Below are 13,044 nucleotides of genomic sequence, written 5' to 3'. Positions count from 1 at the left end.
ACAATAGATGACTTAGGGCTTCTTTAGAACAACACAGGAGAACAAGAGATGACTTAGGGGTTCTTTAGAACAACACAGGAGAACAAGAGAGGACTTAGGGGTTCTTTACAACAACACAGGAGAACAAGAGTTGACTTAGGGGTTCTTTAGAACAACACAGGAGCATAAGAGTTGACTTAGGGGTTCTTTAGAACAACACAGGAGAACAAGAGTTGACATAGGGGTTCTTTAGAACAACACAGGAGAACAAGAGATGACTTAGGGGTTCTTTAGATAGATACAAAAAAATTGGGTGGGGCTGTATCACCTCTTTCCCCATTTTACGACGATACTGTATGTCTGTGAAGTATGATTGAAGTATGACCAGTGATTTGTGTGGTTTGTAAGTCAAGTGTTGTCCATGTGTGTCCTGTGGTTTACAAGTGTCAAGATCTGACCTTAGTTCTTTTCTTTAGGTTTTTGTTTTAGTATGGTCAGGGCGTGAGTTGGGTGGGTTGTCTATGTTTGTTTTTCTATGTTGGTTTTTGAGTTTGGCCTGGTATGGTTCTCAATCAGAGGCAGGTGTCGTTAGTTGTCTCTGATTGAGAATCATACTTAGGTAGCCTTTTTCCACCTGTGTGGTGCAGTGCATGCTGGGTGTTTATTTTCTGCTCTGTGTTTTGTATTTCACCGTTCAGGACTGTTTCGTTCTCGTTGTTTTTGTTTTGTGTTCATATAATAAATACAATATGGACACTTACCACGCTGCGCATTGGTCCTCCGATCCGTCTTACTACTCCTCCTCAGAAGTGGAGGACGAGAATCGTTACAATAAGTCAAGTATTGTCCATGTGTGTCTTGGGATGTACACTATATAATGTATGTGCCAGGTTTGCCTGTGTTTTAGCCAGACACATTTCCCTGTGTTTGGACTAGTAACCAGCAGGTAGTCTAGTGGTTAGAGTGTTGGACTAGTAACCAGCAGGTAGCCTAGTGGTTAGAGCGTTGGACTAGTAACCAGCAGGTAGCCTAGTGGTTAGAGCATTGCACTAGTAACCAGCAGGTAGCCTAGTGGTTAGAGAGTTGGACTAGTAACCAGCAGGTAGTCTAGTGGTTAGAGCGTTGGACTAGTAACCAGCAGGTAGCCTAGTGGTTAGAGCGTTGGACTAGTAACCAGCAGGTAGCCTAGTGGTTAGAGTGTTGGACTAGTAACCAGCAGGTAGTCTAGTGGTTAGAGTGTTGGACTAGTAACCAGCAGGTAGTCTAGTGGTTAGAGCATTGCACTAGTAACCAGCAGGTAGCCTAGTGGTTAGAGAGTTGGACTAGTAACCAGCAGGTAGTCTAGTGGTTAGAGCGTTGGACTAGTAACCAGCAGGTAGCCTAGTGGTTAGAGCGTTGGACTAGTAACCAGCAGGTAGCCTAGTGGTTAGAGTGTTGGACTAGTAACCAGCAGGTAGTCTAGTGGTTAGAGTGTTGGACTAGTAACCAGCAGGTAGTCTAGTGGTTAGAGTGTTGTGCCAGTAACTGAAAGGTTGCTAGATCAAATCCCTGAGCTGACGAGGTAAAAATCTGTCGTTCTGCCCCTGAACAAGGCAGTTAACCCACAAATTAACACTTCTTAATGTCACACCCTGGCCTTTGTTTTCTTTATTATTTTTGTTTGGTCGGGGTGTGACATGGGGCATTGATGTGTTTTTCACTAGTCTAGGGTTTTTTGTATGTTTATGGGGCGGTAGCCTTTCTAGGTAGTTTTGTATATCTATGGTTGCCGAGATTGGTTCTTAATTTGACGCAGTCTGTCTGTCGTTGTCTCTGATTGGGAACCATATTTAGGCAGCCATGTTTTTGGGGGGTATTTTGTGGGTGATTGTCTTCTGTCTTTGTGTTATTGCACCAGATAGGACTGTTTCGGTTTTCACATTTGTTATTTTGTAGTGTTCTCGTTTATCGTCTATATTAAAGATGTTGAACACGAACCACGCTGCATTTTGGTTCTCCTCTCCTTCAGCAGAAGAAAACAGTTACACTTAATTGAAAATAATAGTAATGATCAATAAAAATGAGTACTAGTGTTTGGTGATTTGATTGCGTTTTCACCCCGTTCACCTCCCTATAACCTGGTCTCAGGGCTGCGAATCAAAGCCCTGCTTCATCCACCACCCACCATACACCCAGGATTAGATTACAATCTAGATTAGGCTTCGTTCCTTCTGGAAATATGGAGTACGCAAGCAGATTAGTGTTAATGCCGGGAGATCAGGAGGAAATGACCTTTATTTTTGTATTATTGTTCATAACTGTACATGGTAATCTGAGAGATTTTAACAAAGTTGCTCGTGACATATGTAAATTATTATAGATCTGATCTAACAGGTAATTGTGTTTTGGGATATGTTGCAGTTCTCTGAGAGCAGTATCAATGGGTATTGTTATTGTTTCACCTCCCCACCCCCACCCTCCCTGACCCCCACCTCACTACCCACCTCCCTCCCTCACCCACCATCCCTGACCCCCCGCCCACCCCCCACCCTCCCTGACCCCCACCTCACTACCCACCTCCCTCCCTCACCCACCCCACCCCCCACCATCCCTGACCCCCCCCACCCCCACCCTCCCTGACCCCCACCTCACTAATCACCTCCCTCACCCCCACCGCACCACACCCTCCCCTGACCCCCACCTCACTACTCACCTCCGTCACCCCCACCCCACCCTCCCTGACCCCCACTTCCCTACTCACCTCCCTCACCCCCTCCCCCCACACCCCCCACCCTCCCTGACCCCCACCTCACTACTCACCTCCATCACCCCCACCCCCACCCTCCCTGACCCCCACCTCACTACTCACCTCCCTCACCCCCCCCCCTCCCACCCCACCCCCACCCTCCCTGACCCCCCTCACCCCCACCCCCAGGCCTCTCATCTCCTGATTGCTGACAGGGCCACTTGCGGATTAAAGAATCAGTCCTGCCTCGGCCACACGACACACGGCTGAAGACAAAAGCTGAAGGGGGTACTTTAGGAGATCCGGGGGGTTGGAGTTGGGTAGTTAGGGAACCAGAAGAGAGGGATGTGGGATACAGGGAGGGATGGGGCAGGAAGTAGTGTAGGGTAGGGAGTCGTTTAGGGTATGGAGTAGTTTCGGGTAGGGAGTCGTTTAGGGTTTGGAGTCAGGTAGGGATGGGGATGAGGTGTGGGGGGTGGGGGATAGCAGGTGTCAAGCCACAGGCCAACGGGGATTACCTCCGCCGTACCCCCCTCTCAAATGTCCTCTGCCCCTTCAAAGAGCCCCCTCCGTACCCCCTCCCAAACTTCCTCTCCCCCTCCATACCCCCCCCAAACATCCTCTCCCCCTCCGTACCCCTTCCCAAACTTCCTCTCCCCTCATAGAACCCCCCCCCCCCACCACCATCTGCTGAGAGGACCATCATTATCAGAATGAGAAAATCAATTGCTTAAGTAAATATCACAGGCATGTAAGCTCATTTCACCAAGTAAATTAAACATTGGGACGACTTAGCTTAAAGTCCATTTACTGCTGACTGAGACGGAGAAGGTTTATTATGGGGGGGTGCTGCTAGTGTTGATACATGGTCTGGGATGTAGGGGGTTCTAGATAGTGTTGTTACAGGGTCTGGGATGTAGGGGGTTCTAGCTAGTGTTGTTACAGGGTCTGGGATGTAGGGGGTTCTAGCTAGTGTTGATACAGGGTCTGGGATGTAGGGGGTTCTAGCTAGTGTTGTTACAGGGTCTGGGATGGGGGTTCTAGCTAGTGTTGTTACAGGGTCTGGGATGGGGGGGTTCTAACTAGTGTTGTTACAGGGTCTGGGATGGGGGGAGGAGGGTTCTATCTAGCGTTGTTACAGGGTCTGGGATGTGTGGTGCGAGGGTTCTAGCTAGTTTTGTTACAGGGTCTGGGGCAGGGGGGAGGAGGGTTCTATCTAGCGTTGTTACAGGGTCTGGGATGGGGGGAGGTTCTAGCCAGTTGTTACAGGGTCTGGGATGGGGTGGTTCTAGCTAGTGTTGTTACAGGGTCTGGGATGGGGGGGTTGTAGTTAGTGTTGTTGCAGGGTCTGGGATGGGGGGGGTTCTAGCTAGTTTTGTTACAGGGTCTGGGATGGGGGGGTTCTAGCTAGTGTTGTTACAGGGTCTGGGATGGGGGGGTTCTAACTAGTGTTGTTACAGGGTCTGGGATGGGGGGGGGGGGTTGTGATAGGTTCTCACGAGCTGTAAACAGCCATATTATATTAGGAAACAGAATAAACTGTTGGTGTGTCGAACGTTATAAGAGTTGTTTAAAATGTACTGTCATGCAGATGAACCAGTTTACATCCAGGTCATCTGAATTGAATCAATATTTAATGTCTTCAATACACATTGTGGCACTCATAAACATACAGCCAATGATGGTGTTGTCTGACCGTCCAGAACACAGATGTTCCTTAAAGAGTCACTCAGAGTTCAATACAACACAACAATAACGCTTGTAACTGGCATCTGGCCCAGCCTGCCCAATGCAGCCTTACCACAGCTTATAGCCAGTAACAAGGCAGCCTTACCACAGCTTATAGCCAGTAACAAGGCACCCTTACCACAGCTTATAGCCAGTAACAAGGCAGTCATACCACAGCTTATAGCCAGTAACAAGGCAGCCTTACCACAGCTTATAGCCAGTAACAAGGCAGCCTTACCACAGCTTATAGCCAGTAACAAGGCAGTCATACCACAGCTTATAGCCAGTAACAAGGCAGTCATACCACAGCTTATAGCCAGTAACAAGGCAGCCTTACCACAGCTTATAGCCAGTAACAAGGCAGCCTTACCACAGCTTATAGCCAGTAACAAGGCAGCCTTACCACAGCTTATAGCCAGTAACAAGGCACCCTTACCACAGCTTATAGCCAGTAACAAGGCAGCCTTACCACAGCTTATAGCCAGTAACAAGGCAGCCTTACCACAGCTTATAGCCAGTAACAAGGCAGCCTTACCACAGCTTATAGCCAGTAACAAGGCAGCCTTACCACAGCTTATAGCCAGTAACAAGGCAGCCTTACCACAGCTTATAGCCAGTAACAAGGCAGTCATACCACAGCTTATAGCCAGTAACAAGGCAGTCATACCACAGCTTATAGCCAGTAACAAGGCAGTCATACCACAGCTTATAGCCAGTAACAAGGCACCCCTACCACAGCTTATAGCCAGTAACAAGGCAGTCATACCACCCTTACCACAGCTTATAGCCAGTAACAAGGCAGCCTTACCACAGCTTATAGCCAGTAACAAGGCAGCCTTACCACAGCTTATAGCCAGTAACAAGGCATCCTTACCACAGCTTATAGCCAGTAACAAGGCAGCCTTACCACAGCTTATAGCCAGTAACAAGGCAGCCTTACCACAGCTTATAGCCAGTAACAAGGCAGCCTTACCACAGCTTATAGCCAGTAACAAGGCAGTCATACCACAGCTTATAGCCAGTAACAAGGCAGTCATACCACAGTTTATAGCCAGTAACAAGGCAGCCTTACCACAGCTTATAGCCAGTAACAAGGCATCCTTACCACAGCTTATAGCCAGTAACAAGGCAGCCTTACCACAGCTTATAGCCAGTAACAAGGCAGCCTTACCACAGCTTATAGCCAGTATCAAGGCAGCCTTACCACAGCTTATAGCCAGTAACAAGGCAGCCTTACCACAGCTTATAGCCAGTATCAAGGCAGCCTTACCACAGCTTATAGCCAGTAACAAGGCAGTCATACCACAGCTTATAGCCAGTAACAAGGCAGTCATACCACAGCTTATAGCCAGTAACAAGGCAGCCTTACCACAGCTTATAGCCAGTAACAAGGCAGTCATACCACAGCTTATAGCCAGTAACAAGGCACCCTTACCACAGCTTATAGCCAGTAACAAGGCAGTCATACCACAGCTTATAGCCAGTAACAAGGCAGCCTTACCACAGCTTATAGCCAGTAACAAGGCATCCTTACCACAGCTTATAGCCAGTAACAAGGCACCCTTACCACAGCTTATAGCCAGTAACAAGGCAGCCTTACCACAGCTTATAGCCAGTAACAAGGCAGTCATACCACAGCTTATAGCCAGTAACAAGGCAGCCTTACCACAGCTTATAGCCAGTAACAAGGCAGTCATACCACAGCTTATAGCCAGTAACAAGGCACCCTTACCACAGCTTATAGCCAGTAACAAGGCAGTCATACCACAGCTTATAGCCAGTAACAAGGCAGCCTTACCACAGCTTATAGCCAGTAACAAGGCACCCTTACCACAGCTTATAGCCAGTAACAAGGCAGCCGGCCCAATGTGTCCCTATGACTGATACACTAGTATCTTATAGCCAGTAACAAGGCAGCCTTACCACAGCTTATAGCCAGTAACAAGGCAGCCTTACCACAGCTTATAGCCAGTAACAAGGCACCCTTACCACAGCTTATAGCCAGTAACAAGGCAGCCTTACCACAGCTTATAGCCAGTAACAAGGCAGCCTTACCACAGCTTATAGCCAGTAACAAGGCAGCCTTACCACAGCTTATAGCCAGTAACAAGGCAGCCTTACCACAGCTTATAGCCAGTAACAAGGCAACCTTACCACAGCTTATAGCCAGTAACAAGGCAGCCTTACCACAGCTTATAGCCAGTAACAAGGCAGCCTTACCACAGCTTATAGCCAGTAACAAGGCAGCCTTACCACAGCTTATAGCCAGTAACAAGGCAGCCTTACCACAGCTTATAGCCAGTAACAAGGCAGTCATACCACAGCTTATAGCCAGTAACAAGGCACCCTTACCACAGCTTATAGCCAGTAACAAGGCAGCCGGCCCAATGTGTCCCTATGACTGATACACTAGTATCTTATAGCCAGTAACAAGGCAGCCTTACCACAGCTTATAGCCAGTAACAAGGCAGCCTTACCACAGCTTATAGCCAGTAACAAGGCAGTCATACCACCCTTACCACAGCTTATAGCCAGTAACAAGGCAGTCATACCACAGCTTATAGCCAGTAACAAGGCACCCTTACCACAGCTTATAGCCAGTAACAAGGCAGCCTTACCACAGCTTATAGCCAGTAACAAGGCAGCCTTACCACAGCTTATAGCCAGTAACAAGGCAGCCTTACCACAGCTTATAGCCAGTAACAAGGCAGTCATACCACAGCTTATAGCCAGTAACAATGCACCCTTACCACCCTTACCACAGCTTATAGCCAGTAACAAGGCAGTCATACCACAGCTTATAGCCAGTAACAAGGCAGTCATACCACAGCTTATAGCCAGTAACAAGGCAGCCTTACCACAGCTTATAGCCAGTAACAATGCACCCTTACCACCCTTACCACAGCTTATAGCCAGTAACAAGGCAGTCATACCACAGCTTATAGCCAGTAACAAGGCAGTCATACCACAGCTTATAGCCAGTAAAAAGGCACCCTTACCACAGCTTATAGCCAGTAACAAGGCAGCCTTACCACAGCTTATAGCCAGTAACAAGGCAGCCTTACCACAGCTTATAGCCAGTAACAAGGCAGCCTTACCACAGCTTATAGCCAGTAACAAGGCAGCCTTACCACAGCTTATAGCCAGTAACAAGGCAACCTTACCACAGCTTATAGCCAGTAACAAGGCAGCCTTACCACAGCTTATAGCCAGTAACAAGGCAGTCATACCACAGCTTATAGCCAGTAACAAGGCACCCTTACCACAGCTTATAGCCAGTAACAAGGCAGCCTTACCACAGCTTATAGCCAGTAACAAGGCAGACGGCCCAATGTGTCCCTATGACTGATACACCAGTATCTTGTAGCCAGTAACAAGGCAGCCGGCCCAATGTGTCCCTATGACTGATACACTAGTATCTTATAGCCAGTAACAAGGCAGCCGACCCAATGTGTCCGTATGACTGATACACCAGTATCTTATAGCCAGTAAACATCATCCCGCCCAAAATGCAGACCAGTAATTTACAGCAGATGTCTTTCTGGAACAGAATGTCTGTTTTTACTAATTCATCGTCTTTAATTTCTGCTAGGCCTAATTAAAAAAATACCCTTGCTTTTGGGTGAATATTAGCTTCATAATATTAAATTCTCAAACCCTCTTAGCTGTTAATCGTTAATCCAAGGCAAATTAATTAATTTTGCCCCTCAAAAAATAATCCTTAATGTGAAATAACATCTATACTTTGTGGTGTAACTGTCAAAATAACCCGCTTCCTGGTATTGGCAATATTGGCATCCATTAGACATAACAGATTGACTGGCGTTCCCAGACCCTCCCGGACACACAGACTCGGGGTGGTGGTTAGTTATGGCCTGGCCCCAGATCTGTTTGTGCTTTCCAGTACACAAAATGTGACAATGACCATAGGAGTTGGCAAGATATTCAAAACAGATCTATGCCTATTGTGACTCTGAAGAGAGAGAGAGAGGCGTCAGTCTAGGATTAGCGACCAGCGGCTCCATGTCAGTGAGTGAAAGGCTACGAGCATGCTGGATGGACAGACAGACATGGCTGTGGGTCTTATCGGTGACAAACAACACACACACACACACATACACACACACACTCGGGTCATGACACACTTCTACAGGGGATGATAAGACAACGGGACGGATTTTTGTCACCTGTGGGGACATGATGCCGACCTCTGGCCGGGTCACACAATCCCAAAACTCTGTGACACGTGAAACGCCTCATGCACCTGCAGACACACACTCTACCAGACCAACGACTTATACTTTAATCGCCTTCAGATGACGATCATGTCATGTCAGTGATTTAGGGGATAAGCAGACTCTGGTACATTGCGTATGTTGATATTTGTTGGGTCCGAGATAAAGAGTTCAGATTGACATGTATTATAACTAATAAACTCCTGATTTTATCTTTACACAAGTAATTGGCAACATTTATTTATTTATTTATTTTTTTCACCTTTATTTAACCAGGTGGGCTAGTTGAGAACACCTTTATTTAACCAGGTAGGCTAGTTGAGAACACCTTTATTTAACCAGGTAGGCTAGTTGAGAACACCTTTATTTAACCATGAGGCTAGTTGAGAACACCTTTATTTAACCAGGTAGGCTAGTTGAGAACACCTTTATTTAACCAGGTAGGCTAGTTGAGAACACCTTTATTTAACCAGGTAGGCAGTTGAGAACACCTTTATTTAACCAGGTAGGCTAGTTGAGAACACTTTATTTAACCAGGGAGGCTAGTTGAGAACACCTTTATTTAACCAGGTAGGCTAGTTGAGAACACCTTTATTTAACCAGGGAGGCTAGTTGAGAACACCTTTATTTAACCAGGTAGGCTAGTTGAGAACACCTTTATTTAACCAGGGAGGCTAGTTGAGAACACCTTTATTTAACCAGGGAGGCTAGTTGAGAACACCTTTATTTAACCAGGTAGGCTAGTTGAGAACACCTTTATTTAACCAACCAGTTGAGAACACCTTTATTTAACCAGGTAGGCAAGTTGAGAACACCTTTATTTAGAGATGAAACAATAGACCAACACTCATGCTAACTTGATAACTATTTCAATGCCAGAGTCCATGTCCATCACATCACTGACAGGAGTATACAGGACATAACGTTTTACAGTGTTTTGTCAATTCTCTTGTTATTGTTCCACTCTATCAGGTTAAACCAAGGACTCTGCTGACTCCAACCAATTCACCATAAAACCAATTCACCACAAAACCAATTCACCACAAAACCAATTCATCACAAAAACAATTCAGCATAAACCAATTCACCATAGCAGTGTGGCTTGTGACCATGCATCGAGCCCTTACACTCCAGCCCTGGCTTACTCTAGCCTTCCCAGGCCAGTGGAGAGTTAGCCATGTAGGCCAGGCCTGGCTATGTAATGAGGAACCTACCTGGGCTGTCACCTGAGCTGTACCTCTCCCCGCGAGGCTGTCTGGGCCGGGCTCCTGTAACCTTGCTCCTTATCTTATCTCCCATTGTAACCTGGCTGTAATAACCTCTCTCATTATCTTATCTCCCATTGTAACCTGGCTGTTATAGCCTCTCTCTCATGATGGAGGATGTTCCTGTCTGATTACAGCAGGACAAAACACCCAGAGATCACCTTTCTACTGTATAGCCAAAAGGCCAAGTCCTCCAGCCCTCATCCACTCTGCCAGGGGACCAAGTCCTCCAGCCCTCATCCACTCTGCCAGGGGACCAAGTCCTCCAGCCCTCATCCACTCTGCCAGGGGACCAAGTCCTCCAGCCCTCATCCACTCTGCCACGGGACCAAGTCCTCCAGCCCTCATCCACTCAGCCACGGGACCAAGTCCTCCAGCCCTCATCCACTCTCCAGGGGACCAAGTCAGAGGCCAGAGGCAGAAGAAGAAGAAGTTAGTTGGCCCTGGCCCCTGCTACAAGGGCTATGATTGGAAATTCACTTAAATACACTCTTTTGTCAAGGTGCCAAAAACAAAATGGAAGAGTTTTTATAGGTGACTGATCATGGATTATCAAGGAAGGCACACTCATCGAAAGGAGTCTCTTTCAGATTTGAGCTAAATTTATTGAGAAATAAATGTAATCGATTAAATCGAAAGATTCTTCATTACAGGGAAAATCAGCACAGAAACCCACTATCTATATCATGTACCTCTGATAAGATACAGACAGAGAGGAACAACTGTCCCGAGTACTAGATAGGTATAGACTAGAGTTCTGTATGGTGTGAGCTGAGGAAAAACCCCACAGGAAGGAAAAACCCAGAGTATAAATGATTGAAAAACAGTCTCCTCTGTCTGAGATCAGGTCACTGTCCTCTGCCTTGTATAAATCAGATTGGTAACCTGTGCTCTTTTTACCTGAGACACTGAGTCCCATCTCTCTATGCCCCCGGTGAGGACAGACGGGTCATTATCCATGCCACAGGGGACAAAGACGAGCCGGCACCCGATTCCCCCTCTGCCCCCGTCGCCGGGCCGGTGTCTGGTTACAGCGGCAACGACACACGGCAACCCCGGGATGTTGCCGGGGGCCCGGGTTCATCTCTGACCTCGGCGAGAGGTAGGTCGCTCACCAAATCACATTAAAGTTTCAGAAGGCCCAAAGGTCCCAGTCAGCAGTGTTAACAGCACCATTGTCCCCCAGTTCTCCCGGCTCAAAGGACCAGTGTAACGTGGCACTTGTATGTCCCCCTCACTGCCACCCCCCTGGATCTCACAGATAGAGTATCCCTGCCGGTGCACAGAGGGATTTGTGTGTTTGTATGTGTTCACCTAGGGGGGGCTGGCATCCTAGCAGGGGATACACTGTGTTCCTCCCCCACACAAAAAATAGCCATATAATATTTTTGTTTCAATCCCATTTATTTCTTTTTGGAATGTAGTGCTTGTGTTGAGACGGAGACTGAGCGGTTAGTGATGTGTTGTTGTGTTCGGAGGAAAGTTCAGTTCATGCTTTAACGGGATGTGATCAGGCTCTGTCTGGTCTGGCTCAGATCAGGGGATTGCTGTGAGGCACATTAAAGGTGTATCACATTAAACCTGCTCCTGTCTCATGTAATCACAAGAGCACAGAGACAAGGTAAAAGGTATTTCCCTGTACTGCACCATTGCTATGAGCTCATCCTTCTACACCCAACTGTAAATCTACATACACATTCACTATCAGGTTTTTGTGTTATCCAATCGGGTTGCTTTACCAAACTAGATTTTATTGTAATCTGCAAAATGACAAAATACCAAAACATTTTCCTCAGCTGGCGGCCATTGGAAGAGAAATGTCCACTCTCTTTAAGAGAATACAGTATTTGTCTACTTGGGCTGTGTTTATACAGGCAGCCCCATTATGGGCAAAATAAATAATCTGATTAGTCAAAGGACCAATTAGTTAAAAAATCTATCAGAATGTTGCAATCGCTTCTGTTTGGTTTCCTCAACAGGTTGCAACAGATATTTAGCAGCACTGTCCATAAAGATCACACCATGGACATCTGTTATATAAAGTCTCTAAATCTCTAAGACCCTATGGTTAACTACTGTTGACTGTTACAATGGGAGATAATGCAATGATTATTGCTTTGGGGGTTTTCTTTTTCGACAGCATGAAAACAAACTGTATTTGCACCAAACAAAAGAACACCTGCTACAAATATTGTGCCAATCGCAGCAAAGGCTATTTTTGTAACAGCAGATGATTTATACAGTGGAAAGATTCAGTTTACAATTGTAGTTGAGGGATTGCAGCCAGCATTGGAAAAAATAATACTACAAAACAACGAATACAAATTCAAGCAGCTATCAGTCACACGTCTCCCCGAAAACAAACGTGGAGTACAGAGACCCAGGCCACTCCATTCTGCTTTCAACTACCATTCCTCAACATATAATGTGTTTTGGCTCAAAGACTCTTTTGTCTAGTAATTATTTTGTCCTTTATTGTGGTATGTGTAGGCTTTCAATAAGATAGAATCATTAAAAACAAACTGTGACTACAAAACCTGAAACACACAATATGCCTCAATTCACAGAGGACTCTGAGGATGTGTAACAGTAGAGGTCTCTGAGGATGTGTAACAGTAGAGGTCTCTGAGGATGTGTAACAGTAGAGGTCTCTGAGGATGTGTAACAGTCTCTGAGGATGTGTAACTGTAGAGGTCTCTGAGGATGTGTAGAGGTCTCTGAGGATGTGTAACAGTAGAGGTCTCTGAGGATGTAACAGTAGAGGTCTGAGGATGTGTAACAGTAGAGGTCTGAGGATGTGTAACAGTAGAGGAGGATGTGTAACAGTAGAGGTCTCTGTGGATGTGTAACAGTAGAGGTCTCTGAGGATGTGTAACAGTAGAGGTCTCTGAGGATGTGTAACAGTAGAGGTCTCTGAGGATGTGTAAGAGGTCTCTGAGGAGTAGAGGTCTCTGAGGATGTGTAACAGTAGAGGTCTCTGAGGATGTGTAACAGTAGAGGTCTCTGAGGATGTGTAACAGTAGAGGTCTCTGAGGATGTGTAACAGTAGAGGTCTCTGAGGATGTGTAACAGTAGAGGTCTCTGAGGATGTGTAACAGTAGAGGTCTCTGAG

This window comes from Oncorhynchus masou, unplaced genomic scaffold (genome assembly GCF_036934945.1).
Source record: "Oncorhynchus masou masou isolate Uvic2021 unplaced genomic scaffold, UVic_Omas_1.1 unplaced_scaffold_921, whole genome shotgun sequence".
Taxonomy (NCBI): Eukaryota; Metazoa; Chordata; class Actinopteri; order Salmoniformes; family Salmonidae; genus Oncorhynchus; species Oncorhynchus masou.
The sequence above is the reverse complement of the archived record's forward strand: the minus strand, read 5'-3'. Positions refer to the sequence as shown.